Source organism: Protomyctophum parallelum (assembly GCF_964188405.1).
Source record: "Protomyctophum parallelum genome assembly, chromosome: 11".
Lineage (NCBI taxonomy): Eukaryota > Metazoa > Chordata > Actinopteri > Myctophiformes > Myctophidae > Protomyctophum > Protomyctophum parallelum.
The window spans coordinates 33,963,118-33,976,088 of record NC_139707.1 but is presented as its reverse complement, the minus strand read 5'-3'; positions in this window follow the sequence as shown (position 1 = coordinate 33,976,088).

Below are 12,971 nucleotides of genomic sequence, written 5' to 3'. Positions count from 1 at the left end.
GAGATGGTGTTGTGATGGAATTAGGGGTCAAAGGCGGCGAGGGGCTCTCCTCCCCTTCCCGGCTATAATGGCGGTCAACCAGGTGTGAATGTAAGGCTGTCGGGGTCCTAACGGTGAGCTATAGTCCCTCGGGTGTCCTCAGCTGTGCCCGTATCACATCCGTCCTCATCAGAGCCGGAACAAAGACTACATCAGCACATCTGACAGGCGGCCATGATGAGACTTTATAACGATGATGATGTGCCACTAATAGCCTAGCTAGCTGCTCACACTGTACTGTGCTATAGCCAGTGGTGGAAAGTAAGTATATTTTCTTATTATATAAGTACAATTTAGAGGTATTCATACTTTACTTGAGCATTTCCAATTTCCAATACTTTTACTCCACTATATCTCGGATCCAGATATTGTAGTTTTAATACATTTATTTGAAAACTTTAGTTACGAGTTACTTTGCGATTTACATTGTTTGAATACATAACTAGTACATACACCTGCGCTCAACAAAGAATAAAACAACAACTGGATCTCTTCTCCACTATAGTCCCTCCCTATCATTTCAAGGCCGGTTCCCCCCAGGAACCGGCCTGTTTACATGGTATTATACAGTATATACTAAATATACAGTACATAAATGGTATGCCTCCCAGGATAGGAACCGGCCTGTTTACAAAATAATGGCCACACTTTCCGAATGGCCTGCCGCCTGAACAGGCGTTGCACAGATCAGTGTTCTATTACAGCGACCTTGTAGGGTGGAAACCTCATATGTCCAACAAATAATAATTGCCTGTTTTTGCAGTGGATCCAATATAGTTACTAGTGTAGTTAGCTTGGGCGCGTTCTGAGCTTGTACATTGCCTACTTTTGCTCCTTTTGTGCGACACTGTAGTATGACAAAGTTGGGCATTCGTTTATGAAATATGGAGATAGAAGGTTGCTGTCTGACAGCAACAATCTACAGTATGATAGACTGCCGATATTATTGTTGATATTATTGCACTTTTACTACCACCACAATTTTACCCGTCTATGCCTTTCTATCTCGTTTTATTTTTATTTCACAATTATGCCCACTGTTGAGCAGGCTTGCAGCACAATTGTCTCATCATTGTCTATGATGCTGCTAGCAGCGCTATTTGATGTGTGTGTGTGTGTGTGTGTGTGTGTGTGTGTGTGTGTGTGTGTGTGTGTGTGTGTGTGTGTGTGTGTGTGTGTGTGTGTGTGTGACTGAGTGTGTGTCAATAAACACTATTGAACCTTGAACCTGCTCTAGACTCATCTAGACAAGGTCGTTTCCATCCGTCATCATGTGTCGTATGGTAAATGGTAAAGGGTGTATTGCTACGGAGCCTTTCTCCAAAGCGCTTTAAAATGAGCATTACATTCACACACAGTGACACACTGACGGCGGGGGAAGCCATGCAAGGCACCGACCTGCTCATCGGGAGCAGATATGGTTCAGTGTCTTGCTCAAGGACGCTCCAGTACGACACGTAATTTGTTCAACATGCCTGTTGGAACATGGCGTGAAAAGCCCCCCACGTGACTGAGGTTGTTTTTAACCATATGCACAGGCGAAAATATCAACGGTGCAACCGGTGCCCAGCCCCCCAAGGGGCCCATGAAGGGGGAAGAAGGGGGGGAAAAAGTGTCAAGACGGTGAAAAGAAAGGCTCAGTCGTAGGAAGAGTAACGCCAAGGATTCGTCAGTGAAGTCACTGACTGACTGGTTTATAAACAGCTTTAAGTATGTACTACTTCCGTGTTGCATATAAGTGACATCACTGACCATTCCTTGGTATCTTTACCACAGCCTTGTTTCAATGCGTGTGTTACTGTGTTCATACAGCTGCCTGTCAGCAGCACAACATAGCTCAGCTGTAGCCTATTTTGTCACGTTATGTTGCGCTAATGAAACACTAGATGGGATTATTATGTCATCCATGTCAACATTCAAGTACAACTATCAGAAGATGTAACCCAGGTAAAGCAAGTCACTCTGCAAGTATACAGTAACTAAAGTTTTTTTCCATTCTGTCATTTCTGATAGCCTGCAGGCTGCCTGCAGCTCTGCACTTATATACAGACATTACAGATGCATACTGATTAAAGTGAAACATACACATTTATTTAAATATACATACAGATTGATTGAAAAAAAAAAAGGCTTGGGTACAGTTCAAGGAAGGTACAGTTAACTGCCCGCGTTTGGTACAATGAAACAAGACGGTGTTGAGTCCGTTGGATACACCGTTGTCCAGAATCAGCACCAAAGCCTCTGCCCGGGCTCTGGACAGGGCCCAAATTAGCCAATTGATCACACCTGATCACCACCAGATCTCAATATATGGAGCTGGCCTGTTCTGACATCTGCAAAGAACTCCATATATAGGCAGAAAAACGACACAGACATAACTGGGTGGGGCATGTATTTCCAACTTGCATCGTTCCAAGTAGGCCAGTGCCCAACTGGCACCGCTCTAGTATACGTAATATGCCCACCGTCATGTGCACTATATACAGTACGTGCAGATTGACTTCACACTGGACGTTGCACTACCTCAGGTCCTCAAAACACCCACACAAAGTGTGGAAAAAGTACTCACATTTTTTACTTAAGTAGGAGTATCAATACTGCATGTGTAGAAATAAAATGTACTTGAGCAAAAGTACAATTATTGGCTCAAGTATCTCTCTCTGTTTCTGGCACCCCCTACTGGTACTAATAAGTCACATACTCGTGCTCATGACTACATAGATACATATGCACGGACATGCTGGTTGTAGGAGTGGTTGCACCACTCAGAAATAACTTTTGAAAATAGCAGAACTACAAGCTCATAATGCAGCCGTTTTCAAATGGCCGAAATTGATAGGGTTGAAGAGGTAAATGGTTTCCCATGTGTGTGCGCGTGCCAGTGTGCGTGTGGGCTTGAATGTGTATAAATTGCCATGAAAGAGACTGAATGGCAGCATGAAGCTGAGAGCACTCTGATTATGTATGGAGCTGTAGCCAAGCCCATAAACGCTGGCTGACTGACTGGGCAGACATTTCACCTGGTAGTGCGACCCAAGTTCCCAAAAACAGTGAACAGAGACTATATACAAGCTCACAACATGTTGACGTGTTGTCTGTTTCCAGTAAATGGTTCAGTGGGATGTTCTGTTTTTAATATACAAGCTGTATGGTAGAGTATATAAATGCACACTTTAACTATACTGAAGTCTACCACAGTGCTTTACGCTTCATTACCGGTGATAGCTTTTACTCATCACTATTCATCACCATTCTATGAAAAATTGGGCTGGCGTAGAGAACAACATTGTGTTTTATGTATTTATAAGGCTCTGTGTGCAGGCAAGCTCCCATTGTATTTATCCTCGCTTTTAATTCCCCAAACCACGGGATATCGCTAATGCGCTCAAAGACCTACATTACACTTAAAAATCTCCATGAATGTGAATGTGAACAGTGAACAAGGAAAGACTGCTTTCATCTTTTACGCTCCAGACAAATGGAAGAAAATCCAGGACTCTCTGAAACTGGACAAGCTGGTCTCTATATATCATTTAAGGTAGGCTACTACTTGAGCATGCAACACATAATGACTGTTGTTTTGTGTGATGTGTGATCATGTTGTACTCAGGGCGGCCATGGAAAAGAGAGTATGGTCTTCCCTGATTCAATAACGGTCAATAAACATAATAAATACAATATAACTTATACAATCTGTATGGTAGAGTATGATGATACTTGATACAATAATGACTTATACAAAAGTTGTACTTAAGTACAGTACTTAAGTAAATGCACTTAGTTACTTTCCACCACTGATTTAAAATGGAATGTTGGGTGGTTAACATGAAGTCATGAGCTCAAATGACATAGTTATTATCAGTGAAAAGGCGTACCTCTGTCAGCCTATGTGTTTTTCTTCAGACAGGTCTCTTAATGGAAGACAGCAGTGATCCAGGGTGGCATTCAGCCACCTGACACTATCCCACCCACCTAGCCACCCACCCCCCAAAAAATCTCCATTAGTAATTGACAAATGGATGGATTAATGGTGTATAAAATGATCCATCCATCACCCGGGCTAAACAGAGAGAGAGAGAGAGAGAGAGAGAGACGCGTCAGTGCCAAGCATATCGTCACTGCCGGGAAAAACCTTGTAGGCCTTAAAAAGAAGTTTGATTCATGTAATGGGAAATAACATAATAACCTCTGTTCCGATGGATGTTATTATTTTGTCACACGCTCTTGTTAATATCTATACTTGTCATTGTTTCAATATTTTTTAAACCCAGAGACACAATGAACTATAGTTTCACTATCACTTTAATTCCATTTACGGGAACTACTTGAATCTGTAGTGTAGGACAGAAGACACACAGACTTGCTTTCGACACACACACACACACACACACACACACACACACACACACACACACACACACACACACACACACACACACACACACACACACACACACACACACACACACACACACACACACACACACACACACACACACACACACACACACAGAGCAAAGATCTAAAATTACACAGATGCTTTCCCGGATCGTCCGGGTTAATGTTCTGCGATAGTAAACAGTGGAGTAGCACTGTGCATGCATGTTACTGAGACGGAGCACGTCATCCATTAGCCTCATTGATCAATGTGTGTGTGTGTGTGTGTAACCTATAATGCCAGACAGCTCAACGGGCTTCATACGTGACTTCTGAAGCTCTAGCTTTAGATTGTGTTAAACAGTGTTGGATGCCAAAAAATGAATTTAGAAAATGCCAAAAATAAAAGCTCACAACGCCTGTTGTGAGCTTGTATGTCTGGCATTTTTGGCTAATGTCCACCTCCAAATATTGATTGCTATAGGGTTGAAGTGCTGTAGTAACTCACAGGACCCCCTAGGGGTCCCAGAACCCCTGTTGAAGACCCCTGAACTAGAGGAAAACTTTGCATTGATCTTAATCTCTATTTATTTATTTATTCACCCCTTAACGTGTTGTTATAATTAGATACTGGTACTTGGAATGTTTTATGTGGGTTCATGCGTTGTTTTGCTCCGTGCCCTCCATTTTGTCCCTTTGTGCTGCGTGTGAGTGTTTCGGGTGATCATCCGTGGTAATGGCAGTGGGGCATGGATTTTGTGGTCGATGGCACAGTTTGTCGCCGTGACGCCATTAATTTGACTGCCACCATTGAACTCCGGCGCTGTCCCTGCCAATAGGATGCACGGGGCCTTTTATTTGGAAGAATCAATAAAACCCCAAAAGACGTGAAAGACATCCCAGGCGCTCTCGGCAAACAACACAGAAGTTAACCAATAGTACAGAACACAAAAACTGCACTGTGCCAATTCTCTGTTCTCTTTGAACCCAGGTCTCCTGAAATTAGATTTAGATTTTACCACTGAGCTGATAGAGCTTGTCCGCTAGCCTGTGTTAATGATGTTCTTATTGTCTGTGCGTCGATGGGCTCTGCTTGTTTCAGCATGTACAGCACTTTGGTCAGCTTCTGTTGTTTTAAATGTGCTATATGAATAAAGTTTGATTTGATTTGATTTGAAGAGGGTGGGAATTAAATGTAGAATTAAAGATAAAAATTTGTGTCTCAAATCAGAAATGTGTCAAAGGTCATTTCCAACCTAGGATCTAAATATTTCAGACCAAAAAACCACCACACCAATTGAAAGTTATATTGTGTTAACATAGGTTGGTCGACATCCCATTGTATTCACTAAAACCAAACATACATACTACCGCTTTACGTACAGCACTTGAGTAAATGTACTCAGTTACTTTCCAGCGGTGCCAGTGGTTCTTCACGGTACGTTTGACTTTCACGGATGCCTGCAGAGCACCTTGTCCTGCAGAGCACCTTGTCCTGTTGAAACTTTCAGCTGTCGCTGCGTCCAGGCTTTCAGTGTTTCTATTCAAACAACGTTAAAGTCCAACCGACCACAGCTTGTTGTCCAACTCAAAGGAATCGATGGCATCGCCGTCACAACGTTCAAACACACACACACACACACACACAGTCCCAACGTGCAAACAATGACGGAGGAAAATGTGGATAGGTGATGGCGGTGTGTGCACACGGCCTGTCTAATAGTCGTGTGTGTGCTGCAGCCTGCTAAATAATGTATTAGTGTGTTTGTGCTGCGACCTGCCTTTTGTTCATTACTGGTACAACAACAGTCACATGTACGCACTCGCGCACGGTCGGACACGCACCCATGGTCGGACACGCACGCACGGTTCACAATTGTACAGTCTGGGTTTTCTGTAGCCCTCCAAGCAGAACCCAATGGTACTGAAGTTTCTGACATTTTTTAGACCCAGTGCATTGGGTCCTGTTCCAGCAGTATCCTGCCACCTGGTACGCGGACATACATAAAACATAAACAACATGGATAACGCCTGTCTGCGCTCTTTGACGACTTCTTTCGTGTGAGGGCTTCTGAATCTGTGAAGTATAAGTACCCATACATGCCGCTGCGAATATCTCCTGTGGCGTGGAAGCCGTTAAGTATTTTTAATCTTTGTTTGACCGATTTGGTCGCTTTGATTCTTCTCTTCCTTCCTTGTTTATTGACACCTCATTGTACCGCCTATCTGGCTAGCTAGTGGCGCTATAGCTATGACAGAGCAGATCAGAGGCAGGGACGTAGCTGGCACAAGCCAACCGCACACCGGGAGGCGGTACAATAAACGGTAAACAAACAAGAAGAAATAAAGCGACCAAATCGGTCAAACAAAGATTAAAAATACTTAACGGCTTCCGCGCCACAGGAGATATTCGCAGCGGTTTGTATAGGTACTTATAGTTCACAAATTCAGAATAGCTCAAACAAAAAAAGGCCGTCTAACGCAGCAGATACGATGTTACGGAGCATATTTATGTCCGCGTTCCAAAATTCTCATACGAAAATATAGTTATGAACAGGGACCCTACAATAAAGCGACATCCAAATTTCAGAAAAGCTTTATGGAGGGTTCCGAGAGGGGCTAGGTTTTCTGTACACCAGGGCCAATGTTTTTATCATTTCGACCACAAAGGGTGAGTGAAAAACAAGTTTGGAATCGGTCCAATGGTCCACATCATGTTACGGTTAAATACAAAAATAGACAAAATAGCAGATCATACAAATAAGAATGTTAGTGGTTAATCAAACCCTGACTAATCATACCATAAATTAGATCCAGAAGTTTCTAAAACACAAATATTACACACTCGCAACCTGGGTGTTTTCTTTGACCCTGACATCTCCTTCAACACCCAAGTCACCAACGTTGTCCAGTCCTGCTACTACCAGATTAGGAACATTGATCAAATTAAATCATTTTTGTCACATGCAGACCTAGAAACCGTCATACACTCCTTCATATCCTCACGATTAGATTATTGCAACTCTGTCTATTCCAGTATGAGCAAAAAATATATAGCACGCCTCCAGATGGTGCAGAACTCTGCTGCACGCTTACTTACAAACACACGAAAACGCGAGCATATCACACGAATCCTGGCTACCCTACACTAAGTTTCAGAATCGAATTCAAGATCTTATTAATCACTTTCAAAGCCCTACATGGACTAGCCCCCAGCTACATCACAGACATGCTAAAACCCCACAGGCCGGTGCGCAGCCTCAGATCTGCAGATTGTGCCCTTCTAGTCCCACCCAGAACTCACCTTGTCACCCGTGGTGGCCGGGCTTTTGCGGCCCGCGCACCATCGCTCTGGAATGCCCTCCCCTTGGCTCTCAGGCAAGCAGAGACAGTGCCCGCTTTTAAACATCTTTTAAAAACACACCTGTATGTCAAATGCTTTTCTTAATTCAGTTTTACTTATATGTGTGTATATGTATGTAGGCCTATGTATACGTATATGTATATATGTGTACATATATATTTATTTATTGTTTCCTTGATGGTTGTTGTTGTGATTCTATGCTTTATTTCTGATGTTCTTGATGTTGTTTTTGATTGTTGTTTCTAACCTGTAAAGCACTTTGTAACTTTATGTTTGGAAAGGTGCTATATAAATAAAATTCATTCATTCATTCATTCATTAATCTGTTCTACTTTTAAATTGGCCCCGTATTTGAATTTCAAAAGCTGTCTGAAAGCCAGTTCACAAAAAAAACCTGTTCAATCATGACAGGCTTATTATTAACAGAGGACAGATATTCCAGATATAACATCTCAGACTCATTTGCACTTTTCATTTTGAAAGCGAAACATGCGAAATGAAGAAATTATAGACATGCCCGTAGTGTTCTGCCATATTATCTGTCTTTACTTTATTTAACATCTTCATGTCTCACACACTTTAAACCAGTGGTTCTCAAACTTTGTTCATGTTATGGACCACCCCAAATCGACATGTATAGTCTGCGGACCCCCATTTGAAATTATAATAGCCAGGGACCATGCTAAGAGAGGACTTTTACGGCTCCAGCAGTGATTTTCAACCATTTTCATTTCAAGGACCCCCAGTTTGACGCATTAGGCTACGGCCCCCTATTTAATGGCAGAGTTAAATCACTGTTGATTTAACTCTGAGAGTGTACAAATGGAACGAAATGGACCCGTGGTCTATTTGGTTCCATTTGTACACTCTCGGAGTTACAGACCCATAAGGGTCCATTTAGTTCAGGGTTAACCAACCAGGGGTTCGCGAGCTACCAGTAGCTCGCACGAGCCATTCAAGTAGATCCGGGTGAGCGGGTGTCAGACTGGCTCAGCTCAATAAACCATTTATGGACGGGGACGTGGTTAAAGAATTGCTGAATGTCACGGCGGACTGCTTGTTTTTTAACCATAAAAACAAGGAGGAATTTAAAGCATTGATAGTATACAAACATATTCAAAGACTCATTTTGACAAGTCCACGGACACCGCCCAGCTAATTGTGTTTGTCCGAATGTTTTTCCCTGATTTTACCACAAAGAGGACTTTCTCGCCCGTATTGTTGAAGAAAAGGACCCGGGGTGAGGATGTGTACAATGCATTCAAGGATTGCGTGCATGAGTACAAGATTCCTCTTCATAAAATCCTATTAATGACAACAGACGGAGCCTGACTCACATCTTAATGACAGCCTCAGATTGGCAATCACTAACTATGAACCAGATTGCAAAACGTTTGCAGATAATGTGCAGTCACAGCAGTCTCATTAAAGGTGGGCTGACGCTGAGAGTATTGTATCAGTCACCATAACTGTTCAAATATATGGTCATGTATGTATTTGTCATTTGAACATCTGGAACATTCATCGAACTGAGATGATATATAACTATCAGTATTTATTCTTAAACTATAGTCTCTGGATGTGTGCTTCATGCATTGAGCCTGTCAGAAATCGCAAAAACAAGTGTTTTTTTTTAAATAAATTGTAGTGGTAGATCATGGCTTACAATTGGGAATAAAATGGGCTCTTGGGCTTGAAAAGGTTGGTTACAGTAATCATACAGTAACTATCTTTAATTTAGCTAGGGACCCCCTGGAACTCCCTCAAGTATCCCTAGGGGTCCACGGACCCCACTTTGAGAACCAATGCTTTAGACTAGTCAGGTGCTACATTGTTACATTAACGTTTATATATTTATTTCTGTTTTGTAGTGCAGGTGATTGCAACAACCACCGATGCAGTGATTCTAAAACTTCCCGCCATTCTGCCAATATTCATAATCTTTGGGACACACACACATCTGAGTTTTTGAGGGGGTCAAACAAGGGAGTCATGTGACGTTGATCCCCTTCCCCTATTGGCTCATTCTAGGAAGAATATGGGGGGACAGAGAAGAATGAATAAATATAAAAAATATAGTGATAAACAGATCTTGTCTTAAGCATGTTAGCTTATCAATATGTGGCAGTTCCAGACGTGTGCAGGTGATGAACATAGCCTACAGACAACTGTGAAGGTAAAGAGCATTACGCATAAACAATATAGCAGCTATGTCACATAACGAACAGTCTGTGTTATTGAGACCAACACCCACTAACGAAGGTATGTGTGCACATTCACATAACAAACAGTCTGTTATTGAGACCAACACCCACTGATGAAGGTCTGTGTGCACATTCACATAAACAGTCTGTGTTATTGAAACCAACACCCACTGATGAAGGTCTGTGTGCACATTCACATAACAAACAGTCTGTGTTAGACCAAATGGTAAATGGTAAATGGTGCATTTATATAGCGCCTTTATCCAAGGCGCTTTACAGAGATTGTGCATTACATTCACCCATTCACACACACATTCATACACCGATGGCAGCGGAAACCATGCAAGGCACCAACTAGCACATCGGGAGCAACAAAACAGTTTGGTAGACAATCTGCTGCGGATCATACATAAAGACGTATACAAAAATCACACCCGTGTGAACTGAGCGACGCCGTCTGCTCTAAACAGACAGACAGATACAGACAGACATACACTCGCAGCCAGGGCTTCCGGCTGCTCAACAGCAGCTGTTCATACTCTAAACAGACATTTTGTACTCCTACAAACAGACGTGGCCAGTCATTGACCTCCACAGAGAGTGTGGATTGTATATTCCTTTATACTCTTCTAGTGGTCTGACATCTGACGGGGAAGAAGCTTTTGTTGAGCCTTGAGCCATACGGCTGTGACAGGCATTTCAGTCGTTTTCTTTCCCCCTATTCCGCGGCATCACAAACAGTCCATTACTAGGATGTTTGTCCTTCATGATCCTTTCTACCCTGCTCAAGCACCTGCTCTGGTAATGTCCTGCAGAGACGGGAGAGAGAGCTCCCTGCGGTGCGTTCAGCCACCCTCGCCATCTTTCACTGTGGTCTTAAAAGCATCCCTGGCTAATAACCCATGCCTTAATACAGGGTGGGCAGCATTTTTCCCCCCAGAGGCGCATGCTGACTTTGATCAAGTGAGTGAGGTGCCACAGATCTAAAGTTCTGAAACTTGAAACATAAATACTCACATTCACATCACATTATCAAACCTATTTACCCCCTTCAAATGTTATCAACCGACAATCACCAATATGCTCCATATCAGATCATGCAATGACGCAATATGGATATGTCCTACATACTGCCTACCGCGAGTAGGCGACTAGGAAACGAGGAAGTGAAAGTACTGTCACTGAAGCGAAAACAACCTGAAACGGCGCTATATACAACAACTTTACTTTATGCTTACTTACATGACCAGTTAAGACTGAGGTTAGGGTTAGGATTAGTAATAGGGTTAGTAGTCGGACAACGTGACGTCGGACAATGGCTGACAACGTCAATATGTCCAAACTGGCTCCATTGCATGGTCTTGATAAGGGCTGATGACAGAGATTAAATCGTCTGATAACATCCAAAACTGCTAACATATTCAGATTCAGATTCCTTTATTTGCCATTGTGTAAAACACATAGGAATTTGCTTTGACATGTGTGTGTTTCTTATTCCTTTTTTCACATGACAAAAATAACAACAACACAAATAACACTGTGCAGGAAGTATAAATATAAAGTGCAGAGTTTATGGAACAAAGTGCAAAACAAAATATTGCAAGTTTTGTTACAATTATGGATCCATGGCAGACATGATAAGCATTTGACATAATATGACAACATACAGATGGAATATGGAATGCCAGGTATGTACTCAAATGTTACATATTAATATATATATGTTTCCCCCCGCAATTTGTCAAATGCTGATGAAATATATAGGGCTTAAGAAGTGGTTAATGCACTTTCAAGTGTTGTGTGGAGTAGATCACTGATGCAACAGGACGGCCAGTTGAGCCCCGAGGCATGCTCCTATAATTAGCGTCATAACAGATAAGCGCACTACTCTGCAATCTGCTGCTCTGCCCTGCCTGCGGCCCCGTGGCTACAGTGATGAAGTTGTTCCCGCTTCAATTACACCTGTGATAACACAGCTCTCTCTCTCTCTCTCTCTCTCTCTCTCTCTCTCTATCTGTGCAAATGACTGCTCCACATTACGCCATCAATATACAGCATGGATTTAACACAGCTTTTTCCAGGCCTGAAATTTAGTGTAATTACCCTCTATTGCAGTGTTTCACAACCCAGTATTTTATCCCCCAAACCTTATAACCCAGGGCTGATCCCCATAAATGACTACAGCACCGGAGTAGGCCTAACACTGCGTTTAGTTTCCAAATAAGGGACAATTCTGTATTCAAAGGACGGCCCTATACTCAGAGCACTCACATAACAAAGTGGCAGAAACAGACACACGGACAGAATGCAAACAGTATAAGATCTGACAAACACACATTGAAACAAACAGGCACACAGGTATAACTCAAAGACAAACAACAGAGCAAACTAGACAGCTAGGTGATTAATCCAAATTAAACCTAATCAGTTGGATGAGACAACACAGGAAACAACAACAGATAAGGAACACTCAAACCTTACTACAAAATAAAATACCAGAAACACAACAAAACAAGATATAGAAGTGCAGTTCAAAATAAGACACATAAATGCAGATCCTGACGATAGAGTATATATGCGCACTTGCGCAGCACAGATGGACAATGTACAAATGGAACCACAGAGTGTATAAATGCAAGGGTCCATTTGGTTCCATTTGTACACTCAGTTACACACCTGTACAGGGCCATTTGGAACCCACTCAAGGCCACTTTGAGACCCACTGTTGTAGCAGAGTGTTTCCAGTGAGCCAACACGCACAATATCAGCAGCAACCTGGCCCTGTTTGACCAGAATGGAACAGAGACTTCATTAGTATCACCGATAACACCTTTGAAGGAAGTAGGGAAGGGACCCGGATGTAGGAAGAGTTATTCAGTGTGCATATTGATATTATACACCCTATTGCATTCCGTCCCTGACCTGATACTTGACAAGAAAAGCTGTCTCCGTTATCTTAAACTCAAACCTTGGCTGGAATAATCACG